Raw genomic sequence first — 19936 nt, forward strand, 5'->3', positions numbered from 1 at the left:
ACACTTCAGGATGGCGTTGTACTTTTATGTTAGAATGTCTCCCACAGTGAGGACTTAAGGATGTCCTGCCCTCTAGGTTGCAAAGCCGTCAATTAGTAGGATGGAAAATTGCTAGAAGCTTGTGCATCTGTTCCCCTGACAAACATATTGAGAAAGGAGGAGGAAAGAGGTGGAAAAGAGAGAAATACCATGTTTCCCCCAAAATAAGACCTAGTCGGACAATCAGTTCTAATGCATCTTTTGGAGCAAAAGTTATTATAAAACCCAGTATTATTATATTATATTATATTATACCCAGTCTTATAGTAAAATAAGACCCGGTATTATTATATTATACTATACTATATTATTATTATAAAAGACCGGTCTTATAGTAAAATAAGACTGGGTCTTATATTAAGTTTTGCTCCAAAAGATGCATTAGAGCTGATTGTCTGGCTAGGTATTATTTTCAGGGAAACGTGGTAAGCAGAAGAGATGGGGGAAGAGAGTAGTATTTATGTTTGTGTAACCTCTGGGTCCTTTTACCTTTAATCCTCTCAACTATCCAGAGAATAGATGTTCTCCCTATTTTAAAGGTAAGTAAGCAAGTCAGGGGTCAAATAGCTCTTAAAGCTCACACTATTTGACAAGTAATACAGCTTATTTCGAACCCACATCTGTCTGACCACAAAACCCATGCATTTTCTTTCTACTGGTATGACTTCGAATTGTGGCCCAAAATAAAATTCATAATTAGGAAAGTGTTAACACATTCAGCCATGGTACTTCTGAAGGGGGAAATAAAGTTAAAACACAATTTGAGAGAATCCCTCCCAGGGGAACATCTCTCAGTTGAAGTTCCATTCATGATTATATTTTCTGCTCATGCTGACCTTTATTTTAGACTAAACTGTGAGGACTGGTTCAACCTGAATAAAGTACATTAGCACATCAGAGTATAGTTCATTAGTTTGGGTGGTGGTTGTGTTTGGTTTTATTTTTTTGCCGTTAGTGTCGGGTTTCCCTATAGGGGTTATAGACCGTGTTTCTCGAAAATAAGACCTCGCCAGACAATCAGCTCTAATGAATCTTTTGGAGCAAAAATTAATATAAGACCGGGTCTTATATTATATTATATATTATATTAGACCCAGTCTTATATTATGCTAAAATAAGACCGGGTCTTACATTAATTTTTGCTCCAAAAGACGCATTAGAGCTGATTGTCCAGCTAGGTCTTATTTTGGGGGAAACACAGTATTAGGTTAAAAAAAAATCCACTATGACATTGAGGGAAAGTACTATAGAATGCTATATAAGCAAAAAATTATTGTTCCACTATGTCTAACACCAGTTATTACCTGATAGTCCTTTTTATTACAGTAATAATTCAGTTACTAAGATCAGGTCCTTCAGTTAACCAGGGTTGTCTGTTATTCTGAACTGTACTTAGAGAACAAAGAGACAAACTCCAAAACAAAGGTAGCCAAGATTTAGACCCCCACAGCTCCATCACCATTTTCACTCTGGAGAAACCAACTTTTCACTAAAGGGGATCAAATATATGGTGATAGAAGGAGAACTGACTCTGGGTGGTGAATATACAATGCAATATATAGATGATGTATTATAGAATTGTGCACTTGAAACCTATGTACTTTTACTAACCAATGTCACCCCAATAAATTTAATTTTTAAAAAAAGGAGAAAGAAGAAGAAGAAAAGGACTTTTAGGTAGGTCCTTGGCCAAGCAGGGATGGCCTCTAATTTGAAAACAATGCCTTACCTTTGAACTTTAAAATTTGCCAAGTGCCTTTGTATGTATTAATGAGCTCTTTTGAGTCCTACTTTTTGTTTTGTTTTGTTTATGGTGAGGGCGACAGATTTATGCTGTCATCATTAGGTCTTCCGGTCTTCAAGGTTCTTTCAACTAGAAGACACCGCTTCCTTCGGACCCTCCTTTCTCAGTGGACACTGATGGTGACATTCAGCAGGAGCCTCAATCATTAAGGAACGATGCATTATATACTTATTAAGGCAGAAAACTGCCTCATGTTTTAAAGCTGAATGAAAAGTGTTTTTTAAAATTATATTGAACCTTCAGCTGGCTAGAATGTTAGATTATCCCAAACACCTCCTGTAACGATAGAAATGTGGTCCTGGAATGAATGGGCCTGGGGAATCATGTGTACAGCCACCTCACATTGCCAAGTGAGGAAATGGAGGTCTAAAATGTCAGCCCGTTTCCCTAGCATTACTCGGCCAGCTCGTCCCCATCTGTTCTGGGTCATCGTGTTATGGGTCCGACAGGTGAATATATTGAGATCATGTCTCCATGCCCACACATTGTTTTTCTTTTTTCTTTTCAGCACATTTATAATTGGACTGTTTCCTTGAAAAAAATTGTTTGAAGCGTAAAATAGACCAAATCCATGTCTTAGACTGTTTTTGTTCTGCTGATTTTTCTCAGAATTTCCAAAATACAAAGAATTGCGGTAAATCAAAAATAAGCAAATACAAGTTAGAGCCAGGGAAGCTTTTCAGATTTCCTAATCTCACTGCCACAGGAGTTTAAAAAAGTGTTCCTAAAAGTTTCTTTTGTATGTGAGACCAGAGTGGCAACATCGCATTCCCTGTATACTTTTGAGACATTGTATATTCGGCTGAAGGGAATTTGGGAGAAAAAAATAGAACAGACTTTGGAATCTTTAATACTTCCTGTAGAATCATGTTATTGAACTCACTGCCACCACTTGTGGGATGTTTCACCATTTCTAACTGTGATTTGGGGAGGATTTTTGCCAGCAGCTGTAGGCAGTAACTATCATCGTTATGTACGTTGCGCACTGTCAACATCTACAAGAGCAAGTTCCTTACTCTGGCCTGGTGCTTTAAGAGGTTTCCTTTCATGTAGACACACACTGTCTCTAATTAACACTAATCACAACCAGCCCCCAAAGGGAAGTGCTTCTCCTTGGCTTGCTCACAGTCCCGCAGCTCTGGCGCTGGCTCTCCCCTCACATGAGGGTGCCTCATCCAGGGTTTGGGGTCCTGGAGCCCTGGGATGCAGCTGTGTGCCATCCGCAGGACCATGTCACCTACAACTGTCAGGGTCCACCCGGGCCAGCGGTCATTTGTAGATGGTGTTACTAACATTGAAAGAAGGAAAAGGCCATCACGATCTGGGGAAAGGAGATCCTTTCAATGAGCTGATAATTACATTTTATAAAAACATACACACGTTAAACTTGACAAGATGTTCTTCTCAGATTTGAGAGAGGGATATCTCATGTTCAACCAGATGAAAGACATGAGAACACGAGTAATTAAAGGGAACGCTATCATTCATAATGACAAGGTGAATTGTGAGAATTGGCGGGAGAAGAAAATGAGGGAAAGACTAGCTGGAACCAGGCACATATGTAGGCGTGTGTGTGTGATTCTGTGTGTGCATGTGTGATCTCCAATCTGGGCATCTTCTAGAGTCTGAGGTTTAATTGAAGGAGATATCCTATGGCAGTAGGCTGACCTACTCGTCCTAGTTTGCCTGGGATTGTCCAATTTCAGCACAGAAGGCTCGTGTCCTGGGAAATCGGTCAGTCTTGTGCAAACTAGCACGGATGGTCACCGTACATCTTAATTAAAGATACATCCTTAAGACCCAGCTGATGAAAATGATCCAGATGAAATTCAAACCTGCTATAACTATATCCCCATTTTGTTGTCTCATTGATCCCAGCTAGCTGGCTGGAGTTCATCGAGGTCAATGTATGTGCTAATGTTTTAGGGATTGCATGTCTAACAACGACAGTATTATCTACATCAGATCTAGACATCTAGCAGTTCTTTAAACTTGAATTTGGCAAACTTAAATAGATAGGCAGAATGAGAAGTGAAAAAGGTAAAGCAGGTGAGAGAAAGGAAGGAAGAGGACTGGGCAAGGGGTGTCGGTCCCCAGATCCTGCTGAGAAGGTCTCAGCAACGTTACCACAATGAGCCCAACCGTGGGAACAAAACAAGATTTTGTTCTGGAAATCCTTTCTAGTGTGTTTAATTTTTTTTCCAGTTACAATAGTCATCCAAAACTCAGCATGTAAATGAAGATGGTCTTTCAATCCTAAATGTTGTTTTTTCCATCTCCCAGCTGGAGTTGAAGTAATACTGTGATTTGCAACCAGAAACAGAAGCTGTTTTTTATTTTTTATTTTCAGTAGCAGAGTCACCATTAATTGGACCACAGAGAGTAATCTCTTTATCAGATGGAAAGAGGCATTCCAACTATGTTTCTAGTTAACTGAAAGTATTTAACAGCTTCTTCAAGAAATAAAGTTAAGAGTTAGTGAAATTGGTCCACTTCAAGAGTTGTGGTCCACTTAAGTGATGTACTTCAACCTTTTTTATTTTAAATTATGTAATGGATTTTATTATAAATAGAATATATTTATAATGAATAATTTATAAAATAGTAATAACCAAAGATAAGGAAATAGAAAGTATCCGTATTCCTTTTATCACCTCAGCTAACTAGAATTTTGTTATATAGCCTTTCAGTCTTTTATTAGTTTGGTGCAAAAGTAATTGCAGTTTAAAAGGTTAAAAATAATTGCAAAAACCACAATTACTTTTGCACCAAGCTAAGAAAAGTTGCGGATGTACATTTTAATGTATATGTGTGCATACAGAGGGTATCATCCCATACATAGTTTTATAAATAGATACGTTTTAAGGGTTTGTTCTTTTTTAATTTTTAAAAACTGAGATATAATTGACATATCATTATATTAGTTTCAGATGTACAACATGATGATTTAATATGTGTGCATATTGTGAAATCGTCGCCACAAGTCTAGTCAGCATCCATCACCAGACATAGTTACAAAAATGTCTTTCTTGTGATGAGAACTTTAAGATCTATTCTCTTAGCAACATTCAAACATACAAGTTTGTTCTTTTTTGTTAAGATTGCTTTGAATGTTGCAGTGTTTACTGATACAGGGCAAAAGCTCTCACCTCTAGGTGATAAATTCAAACCCAGGTGGAGTTGCAGTGGGTTTGGAAGCTCAGAAGCTCTCAGAAACGTGTTCCTTTTGGGTCCCAGGACTTGCTGACGACTGTACGCTTTGGCTCTTGTTGCCTCATGTGATGTGGCCCCTTCTCTGTTCCCTACCCAAAGAAGTTGTGTCTCCTGGTCGGAGTTTTCCTACTCTGTGGTTGCTTTGTGGCCTGCTCACTGTAAGCATCTTGAATACCTGCATTCTTGTAGGGCATCGGGTGGAGGACAGGTGGCCAGAACCTGACCCATGTGCATGTTCCCTGAGGCGTGTAAGATAGCCCAAGAGGGAAACCAGATCCCATGGCTCGAGTCATTAAATTGCTCATTCTTCATCTTTAATTTTCCCCAAGACCTTTGTCCCATTGAACGTAATTCTGCCTGTTGTGGGCTCTATCTCCAGGTGGTCCTTTCTGCCAGGGTAACCTCAACCTTCCTGAGCTGAACGGGACACCTAGGCATTCAGGAACTCATCGTCTTGCTCCTGCGTCCACGTCCGGCTGTTGGAGCCATGATCTGGGAGGTTTGGGGCCCTGTGCTCTGACCCCCATCCCTTCCTGAGGCTTGGCTTCTAGCCTGAGTCAGAGACCTCGAGGTTTGGTCGAGGGTTCTTGCACTGTGCCCATCAAGACTGCTAAGCCTTGGGTCAGCTCTTCCCCATCTGTGTCCTCAGAACCTCCCCCGTAGCTACCTGGTGGCACTGTGGTGTAATGATTGGGGGTCAAGTCTCAGTTCTGCCCTGATCAATCACGTGACCATGGGCAGGTTACTTTCCTGTTTGAGAGTCCTTTCCCCAAACGTGCAGTGGTTGTCGTAATGGTGACTACCTAGTGCGGGAATTAGGAAGGTTAAATAAGACAGTACATGTAAATTGCTTTGCAAGCTCTCTGGCTCACAGTCAATATTCAATATATTCTTATTTAAGCAGGACATTTCTCTATATCCTAAGAATATTCTACACTTGGTACATTAAAAAGGGATCTGTGAAGGGCCTTTGGCTGTTTGGAATCTGAGGAGGAAGAGTTGCTAGAATGAGATTTAACGTAACATAGGGCTTAAGGTTATGGACTTCAACTCTCCACACTCCCTCCACCTGTGCAAGCAGGGACTGATTGCATGTTGTTCTGACTGTGGAAAGGTCTATAAGGGGACCCTGGATCTGATGGGGGCAGTCTGCAGAAACAGGTGGTGCTTTCTTTCCTCTGCCTGCTTTGTGCAGTGCTCGCTACGTGTGTTCCATGGGATCCTGGAAGCTCTCCTTCTCGCCCCCGCACCTGACGCCCAGGTCCTGCGGCCTCACATGCACCCGGTCAGAGCCTGGAGCCGTGCTACTCGCTGACCTATTTTTGTGGGATTTATTTTCATCCTGGGAGTATGTGTGGAAACACCATCCACCCATTCCTCAGGCCCACCCCATTCTGAGGTCCCAGTTCTCCCCTCCCTCTTCTTCCACTGCTGTCAACCCCTATGTTCTTTCTCACACCTTTTAGATCCTCCCTCCTAATTGTTACCAGTCCTTAGGGAGCAGCTGGACAAAACGAAGCAAAACGGGACAAATTACCAAAAGAGTGGCGTCACTGTCAAAAGCGAGGCTAGAGCAACTTGCTCCCCAGGCCGCTGAGTCCTGGAAACCCGTCGTGGGCCCTCAGCCCTACATCTGTCGTCGGTGGGGTCAGTGCTGGGTGTGTTCGTTCCAGCGAATAGGCTTCCTCCTTTTTACTGGCCTTGATTCCTTTTAAAGTTTCTCGATACGGGACTTGCATGTCACAGCAGGCCTGCTCTGCATTCTCTAGGACACTTGGGACCCTAACTCCTTCTATCTTTTATTCTCCCTGATTTTTTTTTTTTCACAGAAAAAGTGTTAGGTTGAGGGATTGCAGGTACCACCAGGACCTGCCGCTAACTACGTTTTCCTGAGTATCTGTGCAGCTCACTTGCAGGAGGTGACTGAATTGTTGACACCGCTTTGTTCCAGCGCAGTTGGGCGAAATGAAAGGCGTAATGCCATTCCCTTACAGAGGATTGCACTTTACACTTTCCAAAATGCTTGCAAATATATTATCTCATTTAAGCACAGAACAGCTCTATGAGGCAGAGGAATTATTATTACCTCCTGTTTGCCAATGAAGAAAATAAAATCGAGGAGGTTACTCATTCATTCAAAGGAATTACCATCAGCCGTGTGCCACGCACAGCTCTAGGCATATGGGATATAAAAATGCACAACATAAACTTCTTGCACTGATGGAACATGATTCTAGTGAAGGAGGAAGGCAATACATTAATAAATTCAGTATAAAGTCAGGTGCTGACGAATGCAGAGGAGATCAACAAAACGTGTTTTAAGGGGATGGGAAGTAACCGGATGTGCTGTTAGCTAGGTGGTCAGGGAAGGCCTCTCCAAGGAGATGGCGTTTGAGCAGGCAGACGTGAGCAGTGAGAGGGGGTGCTCTGTGGCTGTCGGGGTCAGAGCATGCCGCTGAGCAAGCAGCAAGGGCAAGGTGTCCAAGCGGGAGGGTGCTATGGATCCATGGACTTGCCCTAATGAGAAACTTCTTCAGTGGCATGAAGTGAGGGCAGAGAGCAAGCCAGGGAATACATCAGGGCTCTGTCCCACCCGAAGGGTTTTGAGTTATATTCTGAAAAGGCTTTTGCTCTGAGAGATAGGGTATGAGAGAGTTATACTGGGGATGACGTCATTTCTGATTTACCTTTGATCAGAGTCACTGTGGCCACTGTGTAGAAAGCAGGCTGGAAAAGCAAAGTGGAATCAGAAAGACTTGTGAGGCGGCTACTGCAGGAGTTCACATAAGAGGTGGTAGCTGTGGAGGTGGTGAGCGATGGATTCTGCTCGGTATTAAAGGCAGAGCAGGCAGGACTGGCTGGTGTCTTAGAGGTGGGTGTGAGAGAAGGAGAGGACTCAAGAAGGACCCTAAGCGCAGAGGAAGAATTCAAGAAGTGACCTAACACTGATGCTGTTGTCAGCTAAAGGCGGGTCCAGGCCTCCTGATGGGCTAACCCCCCCCCCCCCCCGCGCTCTTTCTAGAACACTTTGAACAAGAGTCAGTGAGCAAGATCCTTGTGTCCCTGGTGAGTCTTCTAAGAAGTGATACAAGACCCCTTTCTCCCTCTACCACTTTTGCCCATTGACATATATTGATTTTTTGTGAGTGATAAACAGTAGAGGGAGGAAAATAGTCCGTTATTGTTGTGTAATCTTTTATTTCAAGGGTATGGAGGGGTGAGGGCAGCCTTAACTGAATATCCAATTAAATAGCAAGATATCATTTAGTGTATTGGTCATATCTTTCAAAGCCCGTTAATGACCTTTAAAATTATTTAATGTGCAAATGTGAGCTATATAGAAATGACCTGATAATCCCAAAGGTTTATTAGCATGCCTTGTAGATAACAGATGTTTAGTAAATATTTGTTGAACTTAGTGATTTTTTTTTTCCAGCTGAGTATTGAGTGTTGGCTTCATCTGAAACACGTATATTTCAACTCTCTTTCCACTGTCGGTGATTAGAGTCACACCTCCCGTGAAGGTGGGATTCATGTTGTTATTTCCAGTATCTGGCCAATGAAGACACTGAGATGGGAGAAGATGAAAATTGGAGGTGCTTCCCTAGGTGACAACAGTAGCTCCTCCTCGATGGAAATGGGACATGTGGGGGAGTCTTGCGGCTGAATCCCAGGCATTTGGTCTTGGGATCACACTCTCACTGCGTACTTTCCCAGTCACCTTCCAGGTTCTTTAGCTGGCCTTTGTTGACATCGTCAGGTCATGATAAAATCTGGCCATATCTGGTGACTTTTAAAATTTGAGGGGTTTGAAGAGACACAGTGTTTTCCCAAGCACTGCTTCTTCCAACCACGTGTGTATCACAGATTCCATGTCCCACAGTCCAATGGCAGCCTGTCCAAGAGAACGTTCTCCAGTCTTCTCATGCTTCCTTAGCAGCATTTTGTTTGAGGCAGGATCACAAAAAAGAAAGTCATTCCCGACTCATATACTCGTAGCTCTCCCATTCCATAGTGACAGTTCATATTTCTCTTTCCGTCTTGACTCGACCTGGTCACCCTCACGAGGTTCTCTAGCCGGGAGCAGGACTGAGGAGGACCTCAGAGATGGAATGGACTCCAGGTCTCTGATGAGTTGAGACCACAACACAGTGACTGCGGATCCTTCTGGAGACTTGGGGCCCGTGGGTAGTGGCTGTGCTGTATTAGTATCTATTTTCAAGCCTGGCTGGGTGGGACTTCCTTGGTTCAAAAGGGATATGGCAACAGTTTCTTTTTCTCTTATGTGCAGGTCACTTCCAGCCCAGTCAAATCCTTTCTGTTGTAGCTTCATGTTTACTTTCTCTTGTTCTTCTTACTCTCCTGTGTGGTACACACCTGTGATGCATTTATCTCCCAGGTGACTTTCTAATCTTCAGGAGGCAGCAGAGTTCAGGACGTGTGATCCCACACCCAGAGAGGCCTATGGAAATGCCTTTTGTCAGGTTGGGTTGGTATCATCTCAGAGCTGGCTATTTCATTCATGCTTTATTTTGCACTGGGCACCTGACTGCCAACTTCTGGGCATTTGAAGGCTATAAAAAGTGAAAGATTAAAATTCAGACCATTAATTGCAACTGATTACTAACTACTTTGGTGGAAGGATTTGCGGGGAAGGCACTAATGGTCAAAGGTAGTTTGAATAATTACTCGGGACTTTCGCTCATTCCCACTTTTCTTTTGACTTGGTTTGTCTGTTGCCAATACCAGACAGGAAGAGGAAAGTCAAGTGCCTAAAACAGTATCTGTTTATGATGTGGGTGAACCAACATATGGCATGTGGTTGTACCAAACGTGCACAGGCCACACAGCCACCTGTGTGGCAGTATCGTGGGTGTTAGGGCAACTGCTTGTTAGCTGGGAGCTAGACGAGTCTCTCCTCAGCTGCACGGTCCATTCCTTTGTCAGTTAAAACCCTGCTTCCTGATTTATGTGGGGTATTCCTTGGGATCCCCCAGGCCGTCCCCTTTCCACTCGTTTCCTCTCACCTGTCTTTTTTTTCGTCCTGTGAAACATGGCTCTTGTTAATTTCAGTACCCTAATGAGGCTGAAATATTGGTCTAAATAAATCACAGCCCTGTGTCAATCTGAAAAACCAAGGGCAAATGCCCTTGGTGATTTCCCATCAACTTTCCGGCTCCCTCGCTTTTTTCCCAAGCCCATTTTTGCCAAGCCTGTTTGCTGGTCTCATCAGTCTGTGACTTGAGATCCTGAAAGAACCAAGACCTTGTGACTTGGCTAGGAGAGCCACCCTCCATGCGGACCTGCTGGGCTTAAGGGAAAACAAAACGTTAAGTGAGCAGTTTAGCTTGGACTTAATCTGGAGGCAAATCAGTAACTTTACACTGAGATACTCTCTCCCTTGTGTTCTCAGGAAAATGAAGTGAATCACCGGAGCAACGAATGTGCTCTTTGGTGCTACACCAATAATAAAGTCTAATGTTTTGAATTAGAAGAGGGAGAGAGAGAGAGTAACTGAGAAATCTTTGGCTGGTCACTTTGTTGTTCCTTTGCCTCCCCCTTTCTTCCCTCAGATATATGCTTGGATAAGAATTCTCTTCTCTAGCCTGGTTTTTCCTAAACTCAGTCTTTCAGTGAAATGACAAGGCCGTGTTAGACGTGGAAATTATTGCAGAGCAACAAATCCAAGTTTATTATTTCACTGAAGGCTGGAGATGAGGAGCTGTGAGAGCATAAGCTTCCAACTCAACCCAAATGTGTTTTTCTTGCCCCGTTTGTCAATTAGTAAATCAGAACCAAATGAAAAATACAAATAAGTGCATACCACAAATCTGTCACACTTGAGTGTTTCCCAGCTTATTTCTTTCTCACTTTATACTATCCATCATCCTCATCATCTAGGAGTAAGCACCCAAAACACCTTGATAGTTGAGAGTCGATTTTAGTCTTATGAATAAAACTGCTTCAGAAATTACATTGTTCGGGGAAGATTATTCAGTTAACTCAGAAGTTAGGTGATTTATTTATTTGTTTGTTTTTAGGAATGGGAAGATGAGAGTGATAAGACCGTATGTTTACCATTCTTTTAAGCTTCTTGTCAGGTATTTGGTATTTCCTGTTTTTGTTTTCTTTTTTATTCAACTCATACATTCAAATGGTGAGTGTTGTTGTTGATTTTGTTGTTGTTTAATGTAAGAAGCCTTGTCTATAAACACTTTGAATCAGATGGGGCTAAACATGCTGGTATAATTATTGCTCAAAAGAGATGAAGAGCGCTTGTTGCCCCAGAAAAGGAAAGATATTCTCTGAGAACAGTCCTAGGAGAAGCATTTTGTTGTGTTTTTGTAAGGATGTGGGGATCCAAGTTTTGCCTATTAAAGGAAAGGAATGGCCCTTTTCTGTGTTTGTGTGTTCACGGCGCACGGCTGTGCTGTGGAGGTGGTCTCGCACCCCATGGTGGTGTTTTTCCATTCTCTTGTTTAGAACCCCTGGGCATAAGCTCATGTCCCACCCACTACTCAGCAGCCATGATCACATCTTGGTTTAGAAATGCAGGTCTTAGTTTGACCAAGAAAGTTTCAAGTGTCTGTCCCTTGCTGCTGCCAGGCCAGTCTGGCTAGTGCTTGAAAAGTGTGGCTCCATCATTTACTCATTCAGCAAGCAACTACTGACCACCAGCTATGTGCCAGATACTGTTTTAGGCACTTGGGACAAATAAGAGAACAAGACTAAATTTCCTGCCCTGGTGGTGTGTGTTCGAGGGGAGTTCCAGCCCTCAGCAGTAACGTGCCTGCATTTTCTTTTTCTGTGGCCACTGGTATATTGTTGAGGTGAAGAGGGAGGGCCATGTGCACATGCCCCCAAGTAGAGATGTGTGCTGGCCCTGCCTGCCCAGTGGTCAGGCCACCCTGCACCAATCACGTGGAGGAGAGGTTGGAAAGGATCATGAGAAAGGACTCTCTTCACGTCCCCGTGTTTGGCACACTCAATGCTGTGTGGCGAATAATAACAGGTCATCTGATGCAGTGTAACTTGATAGGAATATGAAACCCCGGTAACCCTGGGAACCAAAGCAAGGAATTGGCCTGTCAGTTACTTTTAACTTTTAAAACTTGAACGTTTCAGTAAACGAAATAGCTCCATTGTCATGGTCAAAAGTCCACTGTGGAGAAAGGCAGGATTTAGTGTTTATTTAAGCTGCCACCCAATGAGAGAAACTGTTGCCCAACATAGTTCAATTCTCAATTATTTAAGGACTGAATTTTCATCTTGTGGAGCTTTCATGCTCTCGCTCTCGCTCTCTGTCTCTGCAGAAGTGTTGATGGAAGCAGTACAATTTACTGGCCACTGAAGTGTGTATGTGAAGAAAATTCTGATGGTAGTGAGCTTGACAAGTAGTGTCTTAATAAAAGAACGTATCGTCCAGTACTTGGTGGCCCAGCTGGGTGTTGACAGGGCGTTTTGGTGCCCAGGCTCTGGGCTGCATCTCGCACTAGCCTGTGGATATATGTTCCTACCCCCCATATAAAGGGTGATCACCAACTTGGTAAACACAGGCACAATAATCCACATAAACAGGTTATTGATATCACATTCTAATACATGATACAATAATATTTCCTTTGTTTCCAGATTTTATGGCTTCTCTGTAGATGCTTCAAGAGACTGAAAACAAGTAACTTGACCGGGCTAAAAAGAGACATTGCTGTATCGTGACCTCACATCTTCAGCCTGTTGGTCCCATGTTCTATCCTGCATACTAGACTCCTGACTTTCAAAATAGGAAATAATAGCCATTTGATTAGGGTTCATACCCTTTCAACTTTCCCAGGACTTCTTGTTTCAGGAAGCTATCTTTCTCATCAGTGCTCGATTTTTATTCTCTCTTGTTTCCCTTCCACTATGTTGACCTCTGAGGGATTCTTTTCTACTTTTGACTATTAGTCTACAACATTTATTTCTCCTTGGTAGTCTAATCCAGTTCCCCTAGATTAACCTTGTTTGTAATCGGACTCAGCAAACATTTATTGCAAACCTACTACATGCCAGAGACTGTCCTAGGTATATTCACTCAACACTCATTCATTCTCCAGCCTCTTTTTACTCCGATGCCTTGCATAACCTGGCCCCCAGGGGGTGCTTAGCTAATTGCCCTTGTGTTTGGGACAGGCTGTGATTAAGCTCTGATGCATAATTATCAGCCCTTCCAACATTAACTCTGGGGAATCAGTGGCTGAGAAGGAGGGATGAAGAAGAGGAACAAAAGAGAATGAAAGAAATATACACACAATGAACTGAAACAGGCACTGACATACATGTACACACATTTGCAGAAGCACTATTCACAATAGCCAAAAAGTGGAAACAGTCTAAATGTCCGTCAGTGGATGAATGGATAAACAAAATGTGGGATATACACACAATGGAATAACGTACAGCCAAAAAAGGAACTGAAGTACCGATACATGTTAACGCTATTGATGAGCCTTGAAAACATGCTAAGTGAAAGAAACAAGTGACAAAGGATTGTCTGATTCCATGTATATGAAATATCCGCGATACAAGATCCATAGAGATAGAACATGGGGGTGGTTTCCAGAACCTAGGTGGAGGGGGGCACGGGGAACTCCTGCTTAATGAGTATGGGGTTTTCTTTTGGGGTGATGGAAGTATTTTGGAACCAGATAGAGGTGGTGGTTGTACAATATTGTGAATGTACTAACTGCCAATAAATCATTCACTTTAAAATGGTTAATTTTGATATGTAAATTTCACTTCACCGTGAAAAAAAAAAAGAGTCAGAGATCTGTTTCTCTGAATGCAGGATAGGATTTAAAAATCCATTCCATCTTTCTTGTGCATGATGACCTTGTGATATGGCTTGAGTATAATTGAAGTCATTTGAATGGATTAATTTCTTTCCTTTGCTTTTAAAATTTTAACCTGCTTAGAGTTTGCATCCTGAATTCAGAGTGCAAAGCTATATGCAAATTGGTTTTCTGGTCCTGTCGGGCTGCTGCTTCAATAAGTGAACCCAGAGAGATGTATTGAGTCAGTCCCTCAGTTTAGCTGTTTGTGTTCTGGAGAATCCCCCTAGGTCTTGAGAAAACATCACTGGGGCTGCAGTCAGAAGCCTGACCCATTCTAGTTCCTTCTGCTCATTGGGAATACTGTGGTGCCCAGGAAAGAGCAGGGAACAGATCTCAGCCCTGGCTCATGCTCTCATTCATCAAACATTCTTGAGCTCTCTGTTGTGGGGTATGAAGGTGAACCTGATATGGACCGGGCATTGAGGGGCTTATGGTCTGGCAGATGCGATAGATTTATGAACAACTGATGATCTTAGTATAGGGTAGGGGCATGATGGAAGGATTGCCATGGGACAGTATGGGAACCTAGAGTTGAGGGTCCCCAAACCAACTGGCGGTGGGTAGGGTGGAGGAAGACAGTTAAGGAAGGCTTTCTGGGGTTCAGTCTTAGAAGAATATTTAAAATCTTGCTGCATTACCCATTAAGTATTTCAAGTAATGGTTAGAGTTCTAGCAAAAGAGGAATACTTAAAACTGAGTGGAAACACATATTAAAGAGTTTCAGTTTGATATTTTTCACCAAAGCAATAATAATTATGGGGGAAATAAGAACTTTGATGTACTCTCCTTGTTTTATGGCTTCAAAAAATTGTTTTTACTTTGAATTACATAGGAGCACAAAAGCATTTTCCAAATTTGGGGCCTGGAAAAGTCTTCATCCTGAAGGTGAGGGAGGGAAACATCTTTTAAAGGGCAAGGAGATTATATAAGTAAGGGAAAGGCATGAGGTCCTGGGGAGTGTGGCTGGAAAAACAGAACAGTTTAATGTCTCCCAAGAGCATCGTTCAAGGAGGGGAGAGGTGAGGCATGAGGTTGGAAGGCAATCAGGGGAATAGACTGAAGGCTCTAAGCAGGCAAGTTACAAGGTCAGAGTTGGGACTGTGGGACTAGCTGCAAGGTGCAGACAGATGGATGAGGGTCAGACTAGAGGTCTGTACAAGGGCAGTGGTTGTGGAGGGAGCAGGACAGGTGGGTTAGAGAAACTTCCAGAACAGTGCTGTCCAATAGAACTTTCTGTGATGATGGGCGTTTACAATATTGTATCCATATAGTACCCACCAGCCACATGTGGCCACTGAACACTTTAAATGTGGCTAGTGTGATTGAGGAACTAAAGTTTTTAATATAAATCAATTTACATTTAAAAGCTGCACATGCTAGTGGCTATTGTGTTGGACAGTGTAGTTCTAGAGGGTAATATCAATGGGAGTTGGTTGACTAATTGTCCAGTTTGGAGCAACCAGATGGACAGAGGTAAACCTACCGGGGCAGGTTAGTGAAGGGGGAGATAGTGAGTTTCATTTTGCACAGGTTGGCTTTAAGTGCATAAGGGGCATCTGGATGAAGATATGTGTACCCAGCAATAACATAAACACTTTCCTGAAGGGAGAGCGAGGAGCTGGAGATGGAATTGTGAAAGAGATCGGCATAGAGATAACAGTCGAAATCATAAAAGTGAGTGGCATAGGGAAGCCCCTTAACTGCCTTTGGCCTCAGATTCCTATTGATATGATGGTGGTAATATTTCCTCTGCCTGTCTTCTGGGACTATTCGGAGAAACAGATGAGATAATGTGTATGAAACTGTTTGTAAACTCTTCAAACATTCGGCGGGTTTTATAATATCTTTAGGAGTGAGAGGAATGTGTCCCAAATGTTATTTTCCAAACACACAAGATAAAATAAAGACTTCAAATTCTGGAAGAATTGCAGACTAGATCATCTGTAAGGCCCCCTGCTAACATATGACTAGATCCAGGATAAACAAGAGCAAATATGTCTACAGCGGGAATGTCAGGGACTCAGGGACATCTTTGAGGACTCCCCTGAGTGTGTTACTGTGAGCAAACAAACATAAAAGCCAGGTTTCTGTGAGTGCAAATACCAGCACTACTGCAGACCACGAGACCAGCTTGGGGTCCAGGGCAAGGTGGGAGAGCTGTCCCCAAGGTCCCCAAATTAAGCCAGGGCCCTCACAGGGAAATAAGGGTAGTGTTTCTCACAAACAGCTAGGTATATTGCAGGGAAGCTCCAGCATACCAAGGACGATTGCATTATAAAAGCAACGCAAGAAGCAAGGTCATCTGAAAAGAAATGATTAGTCTGCCATAAGGGATACAGACTTAAATTTCTTGTCTCAGTCCCAATGAGGATATTCTGCCCGTGATTGCTATGCAGTTGAAATCAGAGTGTGAGAGAGTCTTTATTTTTCTCTTTGGGCTCTCCCATCTATGTGTTTTGACTGAAAATGTTAAACTTTTTCTTAATTGTGAAAAAATACATGTTGCAGATATTAATTATTACTAAATGTGGTCTGACTGCTTCTTTATAGCAGTCCTTACAAGTAGGCAAAATGTGGTTATTTGATATTAATGGAAGTCTATCAAGGCTGCAGTTATTCAGTGTAAGTCATTCCTCATGACACATGTTTATTGATTTAAGTGCCTGAGTGTATTCTCTCATGTTAGCTGCGGTCTATGACTTATTTCCATTGTAAGATGTGGATAGTTGTAGCTGTTGAGCTTCTTCCCACCCTAAAGTGATCTTAACATCTGCATTTGGGTGTGAACATGGTTCTAAAATAAGTTCTTAAAAAAAATGACTTGGTGAACCATTACTATTAACAATGATATGTAGACACTGTTGGTCCTAAAGCTCTTTATGAATATGTACTGGGTCTAGTCTTAAAAACCCATTTGGAATAAAAGGGTAGGCCAAGGGAGTTCTTTTGTGGTGACAGAACAGCTCTGTATCTGGATTGTGGTAGTGGTTATAGGAATCTATAGATGTCATAAAATGTCATAGAAGTATATACATACATCCCCAAAGGACATGCAAAAATTGATAAAATCGGTGTTGGGTCTGTAGTCTCGTTAAGGTATAATGCCAACGTCAATTTCCTGGTTTTGCTATTGTACTTCAGTTATGTAAGATGTTACATGGGACCTCTCTACTATTCGTTTAATAAATTTCACTATTTGGGGACCTACTTGTAGGTCTATAATTATTTAAAATAAAAAGTTTAGGAAAAAAATCACTTGGAGCATGGCAGCCAGGAAAATAGATTCTTCTTGATATTTGTGATTCTCAAAGAACATTAATACAAACATGTAGAAATATTTGGTGAATCCTGGAGGACAAAGTCTGTCATCTCACTGTGGTTAAAAAGTGAGTTGGAGAGTTCAATTCGGTATCTCTATGACTACTGAAGGTTGTATGCTTGCAACAGAAAAGTCGAAAGACTGTTGTTGTTACAACCCTTGGAAGACTAGCCAGAACTGTCCTTGTTGCTTAAAATTAAATAAACTTGTGCCATGGCATGAAAACTTGTTTACAGTAGTCAATGGAATGGCAATTTTAAAAAAAAGAGTTTCAAGTTTTTCAAGTTTGTTGTGTAACTGCAAGTAGAAACATGAAGCATTTGGAAAATGTAGAATTTGAATTAACTATTGAGTGAGTCCAGTGGGAAAATAATGAATATGTGACTACTCTTAAGTGTATTAAATAGAAAGATTATTCTATTCTTTTCCTCCCTCTCTCCCCTTTCTTTTTTTTCTCTTATATTTGCAGTTGAAATAGGTGGTGTTTTTATTTTTCTCTAGACAACTTTAAGTGAAATAATACAGACTTAGTGGGATGATGTTCAGAAAATACCTGTATTAAAATATCTTTATTATAAAATTAAGCAGTAGAGAGCGAAAAAAGAAAATGACTTGCAATAATATGAATCAAGAAAAAGGGAATCTATAAATAAATAATATTAGAATTAAAAAAAAACATAGAACAGAGATTAAATAATAGGAGAATATTCTGAAAAACTTTATGGTGATAAATTTGAAAATTTAACCCAAATTGACAAACGTCTAGAAAATACATACTGACTTAAAAAGAAATAGATAGCTTAAATATTTCTATATGTTTAACAGAAAATGAATGAATAATTAAAAATTTTTTCCAAAGGAAAACACCAGGATCAAATGATTTTACAGATAAATTTGCCAAACTTCCAAAAAAGAGATCGTTTCTTGAAAAGAAAGACAAGAAACAGAGGGAACATTCTCCAAATAATTCCAAGAGCAAGCATAACTTAAGTCCAAGTAACACTGTATGAGATGAGACCATCACTAGTGTCACTTAAAACACAAATGCAAAAATTTCAAAACATGAATTTGAAAGGTAGCAGAACAAATATTGTGACACCTTACGGCCAATGTTATGGACTGTGTTTGTGTCCTCCCATAATTCATATTGTTGGAAATTTACTCCCCAGTGACATGGTATTAGGAGGTGGGGCCTTTGGGAGGTAATTAGGTCCAGATGAGGTCATGAGGGTGGAGCCCCCATGGTGGGATTAGCATCCTTCTAGGAAGAGAAGGAGACTAGAATTTACGAGCTCAGGGCATGCACCAAGGAACGCTATGTGAGGACAAAACAAGGAAGTGGGCCCTCACCAAGAACCTGACAGTGGTAATATGCTGATCCCGAGGACTTCCAGCCTTCAAAAGTGTGAGAAAAAAATGTTGTTTAAACCCCCCAGTCTGTCATATTTTTGTTACAGCGCCTGAACTCACTGAGACAGTCAAGGAAGCACTTGCTTGTTAGGCCTAACAATTGGTAATGTGTCTCTTCCTTTCCTGTTACTTAATCTTAGCGGTACTAAACGGCACTCCAATATGAGACTGAAAAACGTCATTCGCCTTCTTTCTGATTCTAAAGGAAGTCGTTCACATGGATCATTATTAAGAACATCATTAGCTGTAGGTGTTTTTTATATAAACTCATTATCAGGTTAGTGGAGTTCCTTCTATTCCTGGTTTGCTAGTAGTTTAGAAGAGACTTAAGAGACAGAGCAACCACATGTGATGAGTGAACACTGTTTGGCTCTGGATTCCAATAAACCAAATGGAGGAAGACAGTTTTTTGAGGTATTTGAGGAAATTTGTTTATTGATTGTTAGAGGACGATGGATAATTATTTTAACTTAGGGGTGATCATGCATTGTGATCATGTGAGAAAATGTCCATCTTTTGTTAGTATTTTTATTGTGGTAAAATATGCATAATAAAATTTACCACTTTAGCGATTTGTAAGTGCACAAGTTCTGTCGCATTAAGGACATTCACAGGGTTGTGAAACCATCACCACTACCTATCTCCAGAACTTTTTCATCTTCCCAAAGTGAAACTCTGTACCCATTAAACAAGCACTCCCCTTTTCCTCCCCTAACCCTTGGCAACCACCATTTTACATGCTGTCTCTATGGCTTTTTTCACTTAGCATAATATTCTCAAGGTTTATCCATGTTGTAGCATGTGTCAGAGTTTCATTCCTTGTTAAGGCTGAATAATATTCCATTGTAGGTATACATCACATTTCGTTTATCCATTCATCTGCCAATGGATACTTGAGTTGCTTCCACCTTTGGCTATTGTGAATAATGCTGCTATGAACCTGGGGGTGAAAATATCTGTTTGAGTCCCTGCTTTCACTTCTTTTGGGTAAACACCTAGAAGTGGAATTGCTGAATCTGTTTAATTCTGAATCTGAATCTGTTTAATTGCTGAATTCTGTTTAATTTTTTGAGGAATCGCCACAGTTTTCCACAGTGGCTGCACCATTTTACGTTTCCACCAGCAATGCACAACGGTTCTACTCTTTCTACATCCTTACCAACACAGGTAGAGAAAATGCCCATGTTTTTAATAGATCTGTAAGAGTTAGAGCTGAAGGTGAAGAATTACTAGTCACCCATTGCCTGCAGAGGAGCCATGTCCCACCCATAGAATTTTAGT

The 19936-nt window shown here is 41.5% G+C and overlaps 1 protein-coding gene across 1 annotated transcript in view; it reads left to right on the plus strand.

Annotated features, from left to right (window-relative positions):
* Positions 1-19936, plus strand: part of BMP6 (bone morphogenetic protein 6) — a 150559-nt gene that overhangs the window by 92431 nt on the left and 38192 nt on the right. The gene's annotated exons all lie outside the window — the stretch shown is intronic.

The sequence above is a fragment of the Rhinolophus hipposideros genome (assembly GCF_964194185.1).
Source record: "Rhinolophus hipposideros genome assembly, chromosome: 8".
Taxonomy (NCBI): Eukaryota; Metazoa; Chordata; class Mammalia; order Chiroptera; family Rhinolophidae; genus Rhinolophus; species Rhinolophus hipposideros.